Source organism: Ceratotherium simum, chromosome 13, assembly GCF_057802395.1.
Source record: "Ceratotherium simum simum isolate JZ-2026a chromosome 13, ASM5780239v1, whole genome shotgun sequence".
In the NCBI taxonomy this organism is placed as follows: domain Eukaryota; kingdom Metazoa; phylum Chordata; class Mammalia; order Perissodactyla; family Rhinocerotidae; genus Ceratotherium; species Ceratotherium simum.
The window spans coordinates 62,297,582-62,317,316 of record NC_141912.1 but is presented as its reverse complement, the minus strand read 5'-3'; positions in this window follow the sequence as shown (position 1 = coordinate 62,317,316).

The following is a 19,735-nucleotide window of genomic DNA, read 5'->3' as shown; positions in this document are numbered from 1 at the left end:
ATGATTAGATGTTTCTACCACTCTACTGAGTGTAGAATTTTGGAGATTAATGATTATCATTAAAAATACAGTGTTTCATATTTTTATAAGGAGCATAATAAAGTAAAATTGACCATTTAGATGTGGTGAGTAAGTCTTTGAGCTATTCTTATACTTATTACAACAAAGATGGCAAAAGTATTTACATGTCACAGATGAAATAATGTAAGAAGATTAAATCAAGATTTCCAATCTCTCCAAATACTAAAAGAATATCATAAAACTTAGACTAGAGCAAAATTTAGTTAATATCTAACCTAAATAATTTAAGTGTAAAATACCCAACTTCAATCAAGTATAAAGCAATTAAGCACTCACACGTGGTAGTATGAACACATCGAATAAGAATGAGTGTTCTCATAGGAATATATTTGGCTATCTAATGAATACATAGCAGTGTGTAGCAATGTGCGTGAAGTCGTGAATGTTCTATTCCATTTCTCCTTTCTTGCTTTTCTGTTGATCATAAGGAGAAACAGACAGTTCTTCTCTAGAGAAGTAGAGGCCCATCTGGTTCTCATTTTGACTCTCTTTATGCTTGGAAGTTTCAAACTAATTTTCAGACCATTTGCAAAGCTGATCTAAAAGAACTTTAATTTTTAAACTTGGCACTGAAGAAGACAGCTAAAAATCCTGACCTCAATTTATTTATTTTTGTTAAAATATTTGATATTGCATCATCAATTTGTTTCTCATCCAACTGAAGTTAATATTGGCTTTAGAGATTTTCATTATCATAAATACAACAGAAAATAGCAGATAAGGACAAAATTTATATGTTCTGAGGTCAATCTACTGCTAAGTTGTATCGGTCCTCATGGATTCCTTGGTAATGGCATGAACCTCCTTTTCCCTCCAAATAAACATCACTATCACCTATAAATAGATTCCACGTATCCCCAATTATAAAGTCAGCTCTTTATATGCACATACTCTTTTACCTTTCCTTGATCAACTGATCATATTATTAAAAGTAGTATCTACCGGTAAAAAGGAATTAAATTAATTTACTTTATGCTGAGAAATTAGGCTGTCAAAAAAACTAAAATTGCTGTTATTAATTTAATAAGTGTGCTTAAGAGCTTCAGTTAAATCTGTGCAAATGGACAGTTGTAATTGACATGAACAAAATAGACACAGAATTTTGATTCCTGCCGTGCACTCTTCCTGTCAGCTTCCCAGCTGGTAGGATTCAAGTGTATTACTTTCATCTGAGGTTGGGGGAAGTCTGTAGGAAAGATTTCAGAGGACTATCTGTAAAAAATGAAATTTTAATCCTTCTCTGTTTAGTTCAACAAAAGGATAACAGAAACTGTAATAATCAACAGAAGCCATCTTCTTACCTACTCCATCAGTTGAATTAAGGATCAGTTGGGCTACAAATAAGAAACTTTCTGAGGTTTATAGCATCAAGGACGATGAGGGTTGTAATATGTTCAAGGTAAGCCCTTGTAAGGACTGGTCACCATCATCTACAGTTCCCAGGAAGGTTTTCTGTCTGCTCCATGACTTGATTCACACTGCGTATTGGGGAAGGGAGTGAGAAGCAAGCAGTGCAGAAGATGCTTGTGTGTGTGTTGTGAAGAAGAAATAAGTCTGAGTTCAGTGGAGTTGTGTGAGGGTGGGGGAACCAAAGCCTGGACCGCAGGCACGGTATTCCTGCAGATTCTTGATAGATCTGAGGTGGAGAGGTTTTGCATTCTAACACGATCCAGAGATTCTCAGTGTCTCTATGCTCTAAGTTCCTAATATTACATAGAGGAAATGTATTTCCTGGTCACTAAAATTCTTTCTATAACTAGGTAGTAACTGTATGTGTCTTGTTTTTCAGATATTCCTAGAAGTACTGGGAGGGAAAAAATGTGTCCGTGGGCAAAATGTGCCACTTATTTTGTTAAACAAAAATAAGATAAGTCAATCATAAATGATTGCATGGATTATGATATTACTTAGAGAATGTGCTAATATATTCCCAGGTGGGGCTTTGCTAAGTATGCATGTCATTAATGTCTGCATGTCTGCTCTCGTGGTGGATAAAGCAATTGGAACTCTCTCAGTTAGGGAGGTCTGTTTATTTATAGTCACAAATACCAGGCAAATAGACCATTGAAAAGCATTTCTTTTAATATCCCATGTTTCATAAAATATTTATAGATCTGAAGCCCTTTATATAAAAGAAAATTATAAACCATGCCTGAATTCTCCAATTGATATCTTGCTCGGGTTCATTCTACGATGGTGGGAACTTGGCCAGATAAGCTGAATACCCCCTACCTACCAAGCAGCTGGAGAAATGATTGGCTGTCCTTCAAACAAGCGGCCCAAGCTCGAGCTCATTGAAGGTCATGATAAAGTACTCTTAGGGGTCACAAGGGATCTGGGCACAGTCCCCGTAGTCCTAGCTGCCCACCAATTTCCCCTAGAGCCCTAGGCCAGACACAGTATTGAGCGTGCCTGGGAGAGCGTTGGTGGATTCTGCAGTTCCTTGTGGTCTGAATATTTTTGAACTAACAACACTAGATGTGGTAGACAGAATAATAGCCTCCCACATAGATGTCTACATCCTAATCCAAAGAACCTGGTAATATGGCAAAATGGAATTCAGGTTACCGTTGAAATTAAAGCTGCTAACCATTTTATCTTAACATTGGGAAATTATACTGGATTTTCTGATTGGACCCAATACAAACACAAGTGTCCTTAAAAGTGGAAAGGAGAATTGGGGGAAAGAAACAGAGAGAGAGTGGCATGAGAATGACTGGGCTTGATATTGCTGGTTTCCAGAAGAGGGGGTCATGAGCCAGCTAAGGAAATTGGTGGCATTTTGAAGCCAGCAAAGGCAAGAAAACTGTTCCTACCGAGAGGCTACCAGAAAGAGCACAGCAACACTACTGCTTCATTTTAGCCTGGTGAGACCTATGTTAGAGTTTTGGCCTTCAGAACTGTAAAATAATAAATTTGTGTTAAACCACTAAATTTTTGGTAATTCAGTATGGTGGCTATGTAAAACTATACATATCCTGGTGCCTGGAATTGGGGTGCTGCTGTAATAAATACCTAAAAATGTGGAAGTGGCTTTGCAATTGGGAAAAGGGAAGAGGCTAGAAAAATTTGGGGAGCGTGGTAGAGAAAGCACCGATTGCCTTGAAGAGATTGTTAGTACAAATCTGGATGTCAATAATTCTGCGAGGGAGGACTCAGGAGGAACTGAAAAGCATGGTAGAGAAACATTTTTTGCCTTAGAGAATATCTAATTTGTCATTAACAGACTGTTGGTAAATGATGTTAAAGATGCTTTTGGGCGAAGGCTCAGAACAAAATGAAGAACATGTTACTGGAAACTGGAAGAAAGGAGATTCTTGTTATATAGTGGCAGAATCTTAGCACAATTGTGCCCTGAGGTTATGTGGAAGGTAGAATTTATAAATGATGAAATTGGACATTAACTGAGGAGATTTCCAAGTAAAGTGCTGAGGGTACAGCTTAGTTTCTCTTTGATGCTTGGAGTAAAATGCAAGATAAAAGAGATAAATTAAGGGGAGGATTGTTAAATACAAAGGAACCACACTCGATGATTTGGGAAAACCTCAGCATACGCGGATTGCAAAAGATGCTAAAATGAAGGGATTCACTATTAGGAAAGTGAGCTCTAGGAAAAAAGCCAAGCGTGTGGCTGGGCAACCTTTAGCTGATACCTCAGACAGACGGAAAGTTTAAAAGGCTCTGAAAACACGAAGTATGTGGCTCAGATCCCCTCAGCCATACCAGGAGAAGCCAGACTTAGAGATGGGACTATCTATGAAAGATCTGTGGAGAGCCCTCTTGTCTAACGGAGTGAATGCCATGACATGCACAGGTATGGGAAGGTTCGGTGTCAATCATCAGAATGGCGTATACTAGGAACCCCATCCTTCCCAGCAAGCACCAGTACAGAGGACCCTGGAAGCTTCCTAAGCTGCAGGGCTTATTTTGAGGCTGCCCCTCACTGCTGATGCTGCCTCTGGTCCTTCTCTGATCTTTGAAGCTTCACATTTGAGAAATGAGTTAATCGTATGCTTGTTTTATTAAAATATTGTAGAGATCAATACGGCAAGAGCTAGCAAAGTTGTCCTGGACACCAGAGCTCCTCATCACATATCTTGAGAGCAGGCTAACTCCCTTCCTAAGCATGCTTCATCCTTCTCGAGGAGTTCTGGTCGGGGACAGTTTTTAAGTTTGACAACAAATGGTGACTTGCACATGATCATGATGAAATTTTCTCCAATTCCTGTTGTCTCCTCTTTAATCAGGAGGAGAATCATGAAATTTTACGTTTTGTAAGAATTGAGCATGTTGTCATTTGAGGGATTTGTGAAACTGAATATCTTCACAACACAATTTTAGTTTTATGAGTTTGAATTCATGCTCCTGAATATAAGATCTAGTCCTCATGTCCAGTCTTTCGACTCTTGAACTTGAAGGCATACAACATATTCGAAATAATTTTTCAATGCAGACACATCCCAAGAGCATTGCATATGGTTTCCCTGGTCTTCTTCCGACATAATCTGACCTAGGGGTAAACAGAATAGTGTCTACATAATAGTTAAAGGAAATTAATGTAATGTGACTTAGACCATATAGACAGTTATGATATTTTGAGTGTACCTAGTAATTCCTAAAGATCAAAATGAGATTTTTATTTATACACAAGAATTGAAAAAATTTTTGTCACATTAATTTCAATAAATTTATGTTTCACTATGGATAATTCAATGAATCTCAATATCTCATAGCGTTGACAGATTGTGGTTCCTCTGTCAATGCGGTATTTTTGAAATATGCTGTTTTACCTTTTCCCGATATTTAGGTTTACCTCCTCCCATAAGGCTACTTACCTGTTGTAAACTTTATAAAGGATAGATGAGATTGCAAATGCTTGTTATATAGTTTTTTTTTCCTTGATATATTATTAAACACACAAAGTTTGGAGAGTAAAGTATGTGTTATCAATTTATGAGAGCTAGAGTCTATTTCATGCTTCTAGCCTGTGTTGTCATTTCTACTACAATTGAAAATACAGCTTTCCTTCCCTTGGATGTGAAGGGCTGCTACTAGAAAAGGGTGTTATGGAAAAGGACGAGCGTGTCTCTTAGGTTTTCACAGAGCCCTGAAATGACATGGCTGTTTTATGGAGGAGCAGTTTGGACACACTAGACTTTTCAACACCCTGAAAAGCCATGCTAGGCAATCATTCCCATGACAGAAACTATTTCTTCTGGTCTTAGAGAGCGCCTTCTGGTATCTGCACATATGATGGAATGCAGACCCCATCACACTAAAAAAATCCCTCTCTCCCAGCACCCTGATCTCTTTGATACACATTTGTTTTCTTGAGTTCATTCTTAAACTCTCATGGGCTTGGAAACATCAACTAGGATTGAGTTTCTTAAGGTCCAGGATACAAAAATAGAGTAAAGCAAATCATATTCCATGGAAGCTGTTCATACCCCTTAATTTATTGGTGCTTAGTACGTTAGTTTTCGACCTTTAGGATCATACTGCAGCTGGGAGCATGCAAATACCATTGTAAACAGTAGGTAATCACTAGTTCTTGACTGCAAATTATGAGAAATTTATTTCGTAGTGGCAAAGGTTGAAATTAAAATGTCCCATATTATTCTACAAATGACAAGATATAGCACAATTATTATAATATAGTGAATGTTATTATATTGAAATACATCTTTTAAAAGGCAACCCTCAGTTTTTGTAAAGCCATTTGAATCTCTGGGGACACTGAAGAACATTGACAGATCGTTGCCTGAGAGAGGAAGAGTGAATTACACTGTAACATTTTTTGAGAGGGGAGTACAGTATGGAATGCGAATCAATATATTTTGTTTAAAAGGTTCAATTTAAGAATTTCATCAGTTTTCTATTTTCATAGAAATAAACACTGAATGCAACAGTAGCAAAACCCTATTATGTTAATTTTCATAACAATCACACAGAGTAGTTATTGCCACTTTCTTTTTACAGTTGAGGAAAACCAAGTTTCAAAGAGGTTAAATTTCACAAAATCACATAGCTTGAACATGTTCAATTTGAATTCCAGACCACCAGCTGCCTCCCATTTAATGGAGGCTATGCTAAGAAACAATGGAAAGCCAGATACACTCATGGTGTCAGTCATAATTGATGCCTCCAGACTCTTCTCCCAGGTAAAACACACACTTTTAAAAGGCTGTAAGTTCTCACTAGTTGAATTGCCTCTTTGAAAATCTTACTAAATTTTGTACTGCTTCTCTCACTCCAATCCTGTGACACTTCTACCACACCCAAGTGTTGGGACATACGTATACAAGCATTGTGTGATTTCCCCAACTCTGAAAATATCTTTACAGAAAATTGACAATTTTCTTTTAGCAAAAATTGTATTTTATGGATTCTGATTTCTAACCTATTTTAATTTTAATAGATTTTTTTGGCATTGCATATTATGTGTGGCTCTATGTGATAAACTTCAAAGCACTATACCAAAATCCATTAATTTCTATGAAAATCTTATACTGAAATAAAGCATTCCTATTTAGAGAGAAAGAAACAAATACAAAAAAACAATGACCATAGGTGACTTGGTTTAAATTATTTGATTGCTAAACAGCAAACCCAGGGGCTCCCTGTGGCTTGCAATTGTTGCTCTGAGCTCTGAGCTGCCTCCCCGTGTTTCTAGAATGACACTTTCAGGTATATTTTGAATTGAGACCCTGAATGGCTTCAGGAATGGCTTTCTGTTCTGTAGCCAATCTGTGGAGTCCTCCTGGGGCCTGCAAATGTGTGGACTACAGGACATCTTTATACTTGGAGGTGGTTTAAAGGGATATCTAATGAGTACCTCTGCTTCAATAGCAGGTTCTGGATCACTGGCAGCAAGGCCAGCACGAGTATTAGAATCTGTGATACTCTTGGAGCCCACCTGATCACCTGTCTGTACTTTAGTCTTGAGCAGCTACAAGCAAGGGCGAGCATATGCATGTTGAGGCATCGCTAAGTCAGGTCTCAAAATCTGAAGCCTGGAAGCCAGTGGTGCCCTGATTAAGAAAATTTATAGAAAATGGTAAGCCCACCACATTCTCCATGGAATGCAGTTAGGGGATGGAAACTCTTGAGATACACATAGGTAATCCAATAAATATATTCTAGTTGATTTTAGGCAGAAAATATGCAAATAGCATTTTTGTTCTTTGTTTACTGCTTTTTCCCCAGCTCTGAGTTCAAGTCCTACTTAGAGCAATAAATTAAACATTTATGAGTATTGAAGTACAAGGTACGAGGCAGAATCAGACATTTGTCCAGATGCAGATTTAAAACCAAAAGGGTTTAGAATTTTTTCCGTCAGTAATTTTAATCTTATGTTTTTCATGCATTTGAGACTGTTAGATGTCTGCTCAATATTCAACTACGTTCATTTACATCTTGCGTCTTACTAATACTTAAAGCCCATAATGGATTGAGAATTTGGCAGGAAAAGTGGTAAGGAAATATAACCTGAATTCTTGAAATGTTAATCATATTTTAATTTTACCCCCATCTTAGGGTCCTATTCCTGAGTAATATTTACAAACAAGATGAACAATGTTTTCGATCCAACAAACTTTTAATTTGACAATTAAGACATTGTATCATTTATAATTTAATTAGAAAAAAGTTATGTTTTTAGTACTCTCTGGTTAAGAAAAAATATCAGTTTTCAGATTTTGGCTTCTAACTTTGTGATGATAAAATATACTTTTATTTTTTTTTTTGAAACGGCAGTCATTTTATCCTCTGCCTTTTTTTTTTTTTTTTTTGTGAGGAAGATCAGCCCTGAGCTAACTGCGTGCTAATCCTCCTCTTTTTGCTGAGGAAGACTGGCTCTGAGCTAACATCCATTGCCTAATCCTCCTCCTTTTTTTTCCCCCAAAGCCCCCCATTAGATAGTTGTACGTCGTAGTTGCACATCCTTCTAGTTGCTGTATGTGGGACACGGCCTCAGCATGGCCGGACAAGCGGTGCGTCAGTGTGCGCCTGGGATCCGAACCTGGGCCGCCAGTAGCAGAGCGCGCACACTTAACCGCCAAGCCACAGGGCCAACCCCTAAAATATACTTTTAAATGATACTTCATGCTAATAAACTAAAACTCTAAAATCTCTGATGTTATATAATCATGAATTAAAAGCATATATTTGCATAAATGTCAAATTACATAATTAAATGTAATTATAGTTATTATATAATTATTCCATACTTGGTATATGATTATTTACTCACCAAAACATTTACACACTTCAAACATCTCTTTTTCAAATGTTATGTTTGGTGAATACTGGATAAATAATGTCTATTTTTTTCTATAGTCATCATGCTGTGTATTACATCCCCAGAAATTATTTATCTTATAACTGGAAGTTTGTACATTTAAATTATTTATAATATTTTTAAATAATATGTAAAGTCGCTCTGTAAAAACATTATTTCTACTTTCCTTTATTTGATCAACATCATAATATTCTGCTAGTACATGAAAAGTTGGTATCTAAGGCAGTCCATTGCACAAAGAAACAATTTTAGATTTTAGGGCCTTCTGCATAATTAAGAAGCCTTCTTCTCTTATGTCAAAGAATCATATTGCAAACCTTTTATATTCCCAGTGATAAGTATATACATTCTTTTTCTTGGCCTAATAATCTAAAGGTTCCTTTTTGTAACAGAAAAAGTATACAATACATTTTTTTATCCATGCAACTCTACACTAGAGTTAATGGAGACGATATGCATAGAGACTTTTTTTGTGTGTTTATTTTCTCTGAACTAGCCAAATAACTGGAGAATGGTTCAATAAATGGCAGTGCATTGATACAATTGAAAATATTTAATTATTTGTCATTAAATATTTTCAAAGATTGTTAATTACCTGGAAGACGTTTATCATGTAATATTCCATGAGAAAAAAAGCAAATGTGATCTACCATTATTCAACTCAACAATACATTATGGACTGCTGCTCTGTCTGTATATGTAGAGTCTCCTTTTGTTCAGTGGATGGGTCAGATTCCATCGTACCCAGCTACTCCCCTATTGATGAACATTGAGTTTATTGCCAAAGGGCTTACTATAAAAAGAGCTGAGAGATAATCTTGGTATAGATGGCTTTACATACCTGCATAATTATTTCTTTCAGATATATTTCTTGAAGTGGAGGTGTAGGTAAAAAGAATAGGTGCATTTTAATTTCCTGAGTTTATTTGCAATTCGATATTCAAGGCGTTTTCCCATTGAAATCATAGTAATTTTAATTCTACCATAACCTAACCTAAAAAAATTCTGCTTCACATTTGATATAGGAAACAGTGAGAACTTTCAATAAAATTATGGAGAATAATATTATATAATTGATTTAAACATTTTTTTAGCATGATACAATATATTTAGATGTGTTAAAATGGTTTTTTTAGCCTAATTTTTTTTTCAGCTATAAAATAAAGCCTGCTCTTGCAAGAATTTGTTTTAAATATAGAAAATGTAAAGAAATAAAACCAGCCATAATTTTATAACCTAAAGAAACGACTCTTTATGTTTCGATGTATTTTCCCCCTGGAAAAAAATTTATATATGAATCTTGTGCATTATTTACATAATTCTGTTGTTTTTAATTTGACTAGAAATATTTGCATTTTTCATGTCATTATAAATTCTTCATTAACATGTTGAATATTCCAGTATGTAGCTGTGCTGGTGTGCTTGCCCATTCCCGTAGGGATTCACGCTGAAGTTGTTCATATTGTTTCACCAAGGGGCTATAAGATGGGGTTAGACAGTATTTACACATTTAAAGCTCTTCACAACCTTGCCAAGCAGCTTTCCAACTAGGTTGTACTAGGGAAACTTCCCAACTCTAGTTTCCAGGATTGTGAGTTTCGCCAAATCCTGTCCAAATATTTTTAAATAGATACGAGCCTTCATGTGCTGCTGGCATGTCTTGCCTGACTTTAATGACTTGTTTGTTCTCCTAGTACTCAATCTTCCTCAGGAGCAATTTTCACTTGTGTGAATATCTTGTTTCGTAGAGAACTTTCCATTTATTGTTTTCATCTTTCCTCAGTGGCTGGTAACTTTTCTTCACTGGCCCCTCTTCCTCTGATTGATCTCTAAATATTGGAATATTACGAGGTTCACTTTTTGACCCTCTTCTTTTAACCGTCAATATTTTCTCTTTAGATGGAGTCCTATCTCTAGTGCTATCATTTCCCCTAAGCTTCAGGTTCACTTACATAGTTACCACTTAACCTTTCCCTGAGGATCCCAAACTGAGCATATTCAGAGCTCATATTAATTCTTAATAATCAGTTTTTCCCATTTTAGCTAACAACACTACCAATCGTCAATCCCAAACCCGGAAGTCATCCCTGATTTCCCACACATCAAATCCATTGGCACAACCTGCTGGTTTTACTTTCACTATGTATCCAAAATTTGATTACATTAGATCATCTTCACTTCTAACGTTTTAGTCCTTGTTAACCTCAATAGCCTCCTAGGAACGAATTTACCCCCCATCCCAGACCTTGCCACATAGCAGTGAGAGTGAATTTTAGAGAAAAAGTCTAAAGCCACAACAAGCTTATATGTAGATTTATAAACATGAGTGTGCACATGGGTATGTGTGGCTTACAAAGCCCTCCACGATCTGATCTTGCCTATGTCTCCAAATTAGTCTCGTATTACTCTCACTCAAGTTCAAAGTACTCCATGTCTACTGGTGTTTTTGCGCAATTCTCCACCTAGGCTAATTTCTCACTTAAAAACTTTATATTTACTATCCTCTCCACCTGAAATGCTCTCCCCGACATTTTCACTTGGCTGGATAATTTTTTTTTATCATTCAAGTCTCAGCTCGAATAGTAACTTTTCAAACACACTTTCCTGATGAAATCATCTAAGTAGCATCATACAGGCAGACGATATCTCCTGCTGTTATTGTCTCCTTAACTCTAATACTTTGTTAAATTTACCTAATGATGAATGTTTTATTTAACTAGCATATTTTTGAAATATCTCAGAATATATCATCTTATCAATAACATGTATCCTTTATTGCCTCCTATTGCAGCTTCCTTCACAGGCCAGTCTCTTGACTCAGGAGAAAATTGTGCAGGTAAACCCTTGATACTTATGAAGCCAGCATGACTTCAGTTACTTGTCCCTCATGATTTCTCAAGCCGGCCTTGGCTTCAGCATTACCAGTGGGTTCCCTTTCTGACCCAGATATACAGAGTATTCTAACTTTGTGAAAAAAAAATGTATATGACTGCATGTATACATACATGTACACACATATAATTTCCTAAGCTTAGTATTTATTCTTTGCGGTCTTGGATGCTACTACCAGCCATAAAGTAACTTGCAAGTTTCTTCTGTCTGTTGATTATCCTGAATTTGCCTTGCACTTTCTTCCTCTCACAAGATGGCAACCCTGACCTTAAACGATTTGGCTCCCTCGTTGTGGTCTAGAGGTTTGTAATCCGCCCACGGAGCAGGTATATAAAACACACAGATTCTTAGTAATCCCAGACAGTCTCCTTCATACAGAAGCACAGAATGGAACACAAAGTACCTCAAATGTGAAACATTGTAGATTTTTAAATTTTTCTGTCATTTATCTTTGCTGCATCTTAATGTTTCTTTCTCTGCCATCAGGAGGAATGGAAAATTGCAAGGAAGTCGATCTCATTTCACTTGAATATCCACTAAGTTATAAATTGACTTCTCTATCAGCAAGTTTTGTGTGCCCCTATCTTTCTGCTACCACTACTCTGCCAGCCTGGCCTAACCTACTTCCCATCATCCTCCATATCTGACTGAGGATTAAGATATTGGAAGGGCTCCTCTAGATCATTCCTGGCCATTCCCTGAACTTCCTGTACCTGTTTCATGAGTATCCTCAGCTCAAATCGTGTGACAAGCCCATTTCTGAACCAATTATGGTGGCCCAGGGGAAGATCACTGCAAATTCTCTTAAACTATACAAAGCTGCTCCTGGTCCCGAGGGATCCCCAATCCTATCCAATCTCCATGCTTAGGAATGGAAGTGGGGTGATTCCCCCTCAAAAGTTCAGGGTGCTATTACCATGAAGGAGAGGGAATAAGTAATAGACAATAAACAGGCATCCACCACCACAGCAAGGTGTGTAAGTCTCTGCTTGGCTCGCTAGAAAAGAACAGCACGGACTAATAACATTAGTCTGGGAACAGGAAACCTGCCTTATTTTCTGAGACGTGCATATTTGCAGAAAGAATACCTCTAGGTTCTCCCTCCTGGCTCCCTCAGGAGGGAGCTTCTGCTGATTTAGCTCTCCTCTTCCAGGGACCACTCATTCGAAATGAAACAGCCCAGAATAGCTGTGGCTTTGTTGATAACATTAATTTCAGAAAGAAGCACAGAGAGAGAGTGAGAAGCCATCGGGGAGAGAGAGGGAAAGGAGGGAATTACAGGAGACTTGTGCTCCTTTCCTTCAGAGATTTGCCCTAGCCACCTGATGGTCTTTCAATTTCTTTAATGCCTTAACAAGAAAAACAAACTCCTTTATGCCTCTTTCTTTTGCTTTGGCTGTTTTCTTTGTTGTGCATGCTCTTCTGACATTCTTCTCTCCCTCCGCTCTTCACTGTGTTACCCCTGCAGTTTGCATACCCTCTTAAATACCTACTTGTCTCCTTCTTGCCCTTATTTTCTCCCTCTCTCCCTCCTCCCTTCCTTTTTTTCTTTTTTTTTTTTTGCAGGAAGCTTTTTGTTCCACAACTAGTTTAAGTTCTCTTGGGTCAGGCTTCCAAATAATCCTACACATGTACTTTCTATCATTGATCCTAAATGCAATTTTTGAAAGTTTTGTTGATGTAAAATTGACACACAATAAAGTATACATTCTAAAATTACAAAATTTGATACATTTTGACATATGTATATACATATGTATATATTTCTCTCTCCCAAAGTTGTAATCTTTCCTCCTGTCCCTTCCTGCCTCCCCTCCTCCACCCCATTTCAGGCAAACTGTGAACTGATCTGGCTTCTGTCACTGTAGATTAGCTTCCATTTTCTTTCTTTTTCTCTAACTTACTATTTTGAAATTATTATTGACAAACAAGAAGTTGAAAAAATAGTATAGAGAGGTCCTCTGTGTCCAAGATCCTGCTTTCCCTAATGACAACAACTTAATTAACTACAGTAAATTATCAAAACCAGGAAATCGATATGGGCAAAATGCAATGAACTACAGGCCTTTACTTGAATGTTACCAGGATGTTGCCAGGGTTTCCAGCATGTGAGATTTATTTAGATTCATTTCTTCTTACCAAGTTTCACACGGTAGTAGAAATTTACATAAAAGTAATAAAATAGCCTTGGAATAAGTAGTTTCATCCTGCTGTATATTGTTATGGCTTCTGCTCCTGACTCTTCCCTGCAGTCACAGATCACTCCTGGTGAAGTATGAAGACAGGTGAAAAGGTTTCTAGAGAGTAATGTCAATCCCATACTCTGCTTTTGTGGAGAATCCATGTAAAATAAAGAAGAGGCAAGAAAACTACAAAGGAAAACCAAGAGAAGAATTCATCTAGATGATAAACAAAGGGCAGGCACAATGAGAAAAAGTGAGAACAACTTTGCAGATTGGATGTAGGGGAGTGTTTAGTGAAAATCTCCAGAACCGCCATCACGTAAATGAATTTGGAGAGGCATAGAGACGTGATTTTGAGAAATGTTACCTCTGCTAATGAATTAAATAATCTCTAAAATTCTTCAAGAGATACCGATGAAGGTAGAAAGTCCTTTTTAATTACTCATGGTTTCACATCTGTGCATCTATGAAAGCAGTTCAGCACAGAAGCTTGACCATGTGGAGTGCTAGAAATTTTTAGGGTATCACTGAATTTACCCATCACAAAACCAAGATCAACCACCATCAACACCACTGACAAAGTACGCATCCTTCTTTGTTCCCAATACCGATGGAAATCACTAACTAATCTGCTCAGTTCTGGAGGAAGAAACTTTATTTTAATCCTTGCCTCTTCTCTTAGAGCCTAATTATTTACTTAATTATCTCATCCTTTAGATTCTATTTCTTAAACCTCTTTCCAATTCGTTCAGTGTCATCCCCATAGCCCCTGGATCCTGAGTCAGGTTGCCGAACAGTCTGGCCTTTGGTACCACAACAACTTCTGAGTACTCACGTTTCCCTACTTTCTCTCCTGGCTTCCAGTCCACTCTTTGCATTGAAGCCATTGTGGTCTTACTGTAACATATATATGATAATGATATTCTATTGCTCCAAAAAACGTCAGCGATTTTTTGCTCCTTGGAAGGAGCCCAAAGTCCTCTCACCTTGACCTCCTTTATCTCTGAAGCCTCATACCTCACTATTTCCCATGTCAGATTCTTAACTCCTTGACGTAGCAAACATTTCCTTTCTTCCCTTGACATGCTTTCTCTGGCTGTGATACTTTTTCTTCTCTGTGTAAGACATACTTTCATTCTCCCCACACTATTCCTGCCTTACTCGGGCTTGTTCCTGCTCATCTTTGAGGTTCCACTTGGGGTTCACTTCTTTCAGGATGTCATCTGTTGTCCCCTTCTCTCAAGTCTTTTTTTTTTTTTAATTTTATTTATTTATTTTTCCCCCAAAGCCCCAGTAGATAGCTGTATGTCATAGTTGCACATCCTTCTAGTTGCTGTATGTGGGACACAACCTCAGCATGGCCGGAGAAGCAGTGCGTCGGTGCGCTCCCGGGATACGAACCGGGCTGCCAGTGGCGGAGCGCGCGCGCTTAACCACTAAGCCACGGGGCCGGCCCTCTCAAGTCTTGATTTTGTGTCCCTCCTGTGTGTTCTGAGTGCTCCTCTGCTCCCCGCGTGTTAGAGCTTATTAGAATATATCCTAATGGCAATGTTTGTCTGTCTTCTTCACCAGATGGAAAGCTCTGTAGGAGTACAGACCAAGTATTTCTTATTTATCGTTGCAAAAAACAAAACAAAACCCACAAAAACAACAACAACAAAAAACCTACTGTGCCTGGCTCATACAACATTCAATAAACATTTGTTGGAGTAAAATTAAACTTCACATATTCTATCTTTCTATGAAATAGCAAATATGCTGAATGTTAAATAAAATGCATCTGTCACTCTCCTGCTACCACAAGATTGGTTGAGACTGTGATTATCTTCTATTACCTTGTTGGTGTGTCTCAGAACATAAAACCGCTGGGCTCACTATTGTGTGCTAGACAAATACATATGTAGTGCTGGTGCAGAGTAGTAGGCACTAAATAATAATTGCTTTCAAAGGTGTAATACAAAAGAACATTTTTTTCATTAACTCATTATTAGGAGCACAAGAATGATCAAACCTCTACAAACAAATAATGTTCTTAAGTAATTATTAAGAATACAGTTTTTCCCCCCAGTAAAATTGCACTTATCAGCTCTAGGTTTCTGTTATTCTTAGACCTCTTATAATTTGCTGAGAGAACAAATGGGCTGTAATAATTATAATGTAATTTTTATAATTGGTGTCATGCTTTCGCCTAGCAGGCAACTACAATATCAACTGACTATTAAATAAGTGATATTCTCCAAATAGACTTTCCATTTAGAGTCGTGAACACAAGCTCAATATTTTCACATGTCAAGTATATATTTTTGCCATATTTTGATGTCATGTACCACTGCATTGATTTTCATTGCTCTTGAATGTGGCTGCCTGAGATGTCAGATGCTCAGTTATTTGCTTTTCTTTGTGTTATATATGGAAAAGAATTATGATGTGGAATGAAGACAATCATTGCTTTTATTAATCTTCTTAAAAGTGGAAATATAAAGTGAACATGGAGTACCAGAAAATACATCTTTTGATGATTGAGTTCAGTTTTTTAAATTTTTATTGAAGTATAATACATATATGCATGCACATATAAAATGAATTTAATTAACATTCACATTTAATTTCCAAAGACTTGACATAACTGTGTAAAAGACATGGAGATCACAAAACAGAACATTACCATCACACCATAAGACCCACCTCCTGTGGCTTGTCCTAGTCACTGACCCCTCCCCAAGGTTAACCATCATCCTTTAAATGCAATCGTCTTGCCTGGCTTTGAACTTTATGTAAATGAAATAATTTGGTATGTACTCTTTTGTCTCTGGCCTCTTTTCATTCAACATCATGTTAATGAGACATCCATGCTGTTGAATGTAGTTGTGGGTTGTTAACTGTCATTGCTATGCAGTATTCCATTATTTGCATACAGTACAATTTATTTTCTATCCTACCACAGATAGACATTTTGGGAATGTCTAGGTTTTGGCTATTATAAATAGTTCTATTATGAACATATATGTATTTCTGGTGTGTGTATACCCCAGAGTGGAATTTCTGGGTCATAGGAGAGGCACATATTTAACCTTAGTATATACAATTAAACAGTTTCCAAAGAGGTTTTATAGGTTAGTTCACCTACAAATAGTGCCTGAGAATTCTGGTGTTTCCATATCCTTGCTATTACATTATTGTTATTATTATTAAAACTTCAGCCATCCTGCAGAGTGTGGTGAAATACTGATATGTTGTTGTTCTTATTTGCATTTCTCTGATGATTAAGGAAGTTAATAACATGGCTTTTTATATGTTTACTGGCAATTTGGATATCATTTTTCATGAAGTGTCTGTTCAGATTTTCTGCCCATTTTTTATTAGCTTCAATGTCCTTCTATATGGATTTATAGAAACTCTTTATCTTTTGTTGGAATTATGTATTGCAAATATCTTTTTCCACCCTTGATTTCCTTTTTTTTCCCTCTCTTAATAGTTTATTTTGATAAACATAATTTCTTAAGTTGAAAATAGACCATTTCATTAGGTTTTTTAGTATTATGGTTAGTGTGAACATTAATTTCCATAAGCTATAGCTTAAAATTAAATATTTTGAAAGTATCTTTATAAAGTAACAAGCATTTGGACTCTGAGACCTAATTTGTTCCCTGGATCTTATGTGTGTCACAACCTTAGGGAAGATAGTCAATTTCTCCTGGCCTCTATTTCCTCGTTGTAAAACAGAGACAGGGAAAATAATAATACCTATTTCCTGGACTGAATGCAAAAATAAAATAAGATATATGATGATGGTGAAATTTCTTTGTAAACTGCAAAGCACAGCACAAGTACAAGACAATGATATAGAGACATTTGTGATTTTCCCATCATATGCACAATAGATTTTATGTGCCTTAATTTATGCCATGACCTTCAGTCAATGTTCAGCTCACAGAAATAATTAATAGATGGGTAAATCATGGTACTTTTTATTAATCCACAGATATCTCTAATATTGCTATATCACGTGAAATCTCTTTAATCATCAGATCAATTGGTTATTTTCTGTATCTTCAAACAAACTTAAATTTCATAGTAGTCGATGGTTCTTCTTTGGGATTGACCATGTAAACCATGTGTCCTGGAGCACATCAATTCATACATGGACTGTAGCCATGTAAACTGTAAAACAAGTCAACCATAAAGTACTGTCATTTTATTAAACCATGTTTTTCAAATATCTTAATACAACATTTGTGAATCTACATGATATGGCTGCTAGTTTATTTGTACCTTCAGTTAACATTTATTGAGAATCTAAATTGACCTTAGTCAGGATAGGCTGGATGATGCTTCACAAAAAATAACTCCAACCTTTTCATAGCTTAAAACATCAAAGTTATTTTTCACTCATGTTACATATCCATCTCAAGTGAGCTGCCACCTCTGGCTCATCTGTTTCACACTCTGAATCCAAGCAGAAGGATCAGCCACTGTTGAGAGCACTGCTAGTTGTAGAAATAATAATGGTGCTCTGAAGAGTCTCTCTTCAGAAATGATCCATCCAAGACATGACATAAGTCTTTTTGTTCACAACTCATTAACCATAACTAAGAACATGGCCCCAACCAACCAAATAAGGACCAAGAAATGCAAACTTATCATGTGGCTGAAAGTTAAAGAGCTGCAATATCTTGTTAACAGAAGTAATGATGATTTGTACCATCCCATATATACCATATGGGTTTCTAGGGAACACAAAAATAAAAAAGACATGGCCTGCGTCTCTATAGTGACAAACAAACAAAAAATTACACTCCACTGAGATGTGTGCAATAATAGCTCAGTGGCTACACGAAGGAAAGTAAGATAAACTCTTCTTTGATGAGTGAAGAAAGACTTTAGAAAGAGAAAAATAATTGCTCTGGATCTTGAAGTGTAAATAAGTGTTCAACAGGAAAAATGAAAGGAGATGGATAATTGTTTCAGGAATATGAAACATGAGCAAATCCTTAGAAGTATTTATCTTCAACAAGGAAAGTTTGTGATTTAGCACAGCTGGAGCACTGCATAAATAAGAGAAATGGCAAGGAAGGAAGCTGGAGAGGTAGAAAAGGATAAGATCATGGAGGGACTTGCATACCAAAAGACTGAGTATAGATTTTATGTTTATAATGAGAGCGGCGCTGAAATGTTTTGAAAATGAGAGAAACATTACCAAATTCTTGTTTTGCAAAATGCTTTGGTCTTAGGTGGAGAATTGATAAGTAGCATGAAAATGAAGTCTAGGACTCCAGTTAGAGAGGGTAAACACCTGAATAAAATTATATTAGTCAATATGGATAAAAAGGAGGGAAAAAGAGTGTATAAGACACCAAAGAGTGCTTTGGCTTCTGGCCAGGATGAAAGCAACTAAAGAAAATAGATAACATATATGAAACAATGGATTTCAAGACATTGGACATCTGATGAAAATTTACAGGGATTTCTGAGAGAAAAGTAAAAAAAAAATAGTAAGGTGAGCCCTACAATTGCCTAGCTTACTAACTGGGAAAAGCTTCCAGTCTGTGGCACAGGGCGATAGGGGATCCAGGTGGAGACTGGTGATCTCTCTGAGTTGCAGAAATGGAATTGAGAGTATAGAAAGGCCAATGCAGCCAGATGGAGTCTTCAGGGAAGAATACCCAAGAAGAAGAGAATTACAGAGAGAGAGGGCTTTAGATAGCTCAAAAATTTTCAGCAGAATCCTCATCATTGTATGTGATAGGTAATGGGAAATTACCCAAGGCTGAGGAAAGAACTACTGAAAAGATTAGAGGACCAAAAACTGTTCCTGATCCCACTAGTTAGGTGGAAACTCTCATAATTTATAGGGCACTGGGTATAGTACAGGTTTTGCCTCAGCTTGAGACAAAATTGTTCATAAATTAAATTCTGCTCTGATATTGCCTAGCAAAGTTCAAAAACAATACCAGAAAGCATAATACTTTCTATAAGTAACATAATGATTTGCAGAACAAAGCTCAAGGATATTATAGAAAAGCAAAATATGCTGCACCTGGCATGTTAAATACACAATGTTCGGCATCAAGTGAAAAATTAGCAGACATACAAAGAGGCAGAAAAATACCATTCAATATGGGGAGAAAAATCAATCAATTGAAACATCCAAATGTGGCACAGATGATAGAATTAACAGACAAGGACATTAAAACAACCACTATAGCTAAATTCCATATTTTTAAGAAGCTAGAGGAAAGATTATTAAGCAGAGATGTGGAAGACATAAAAATATATAATA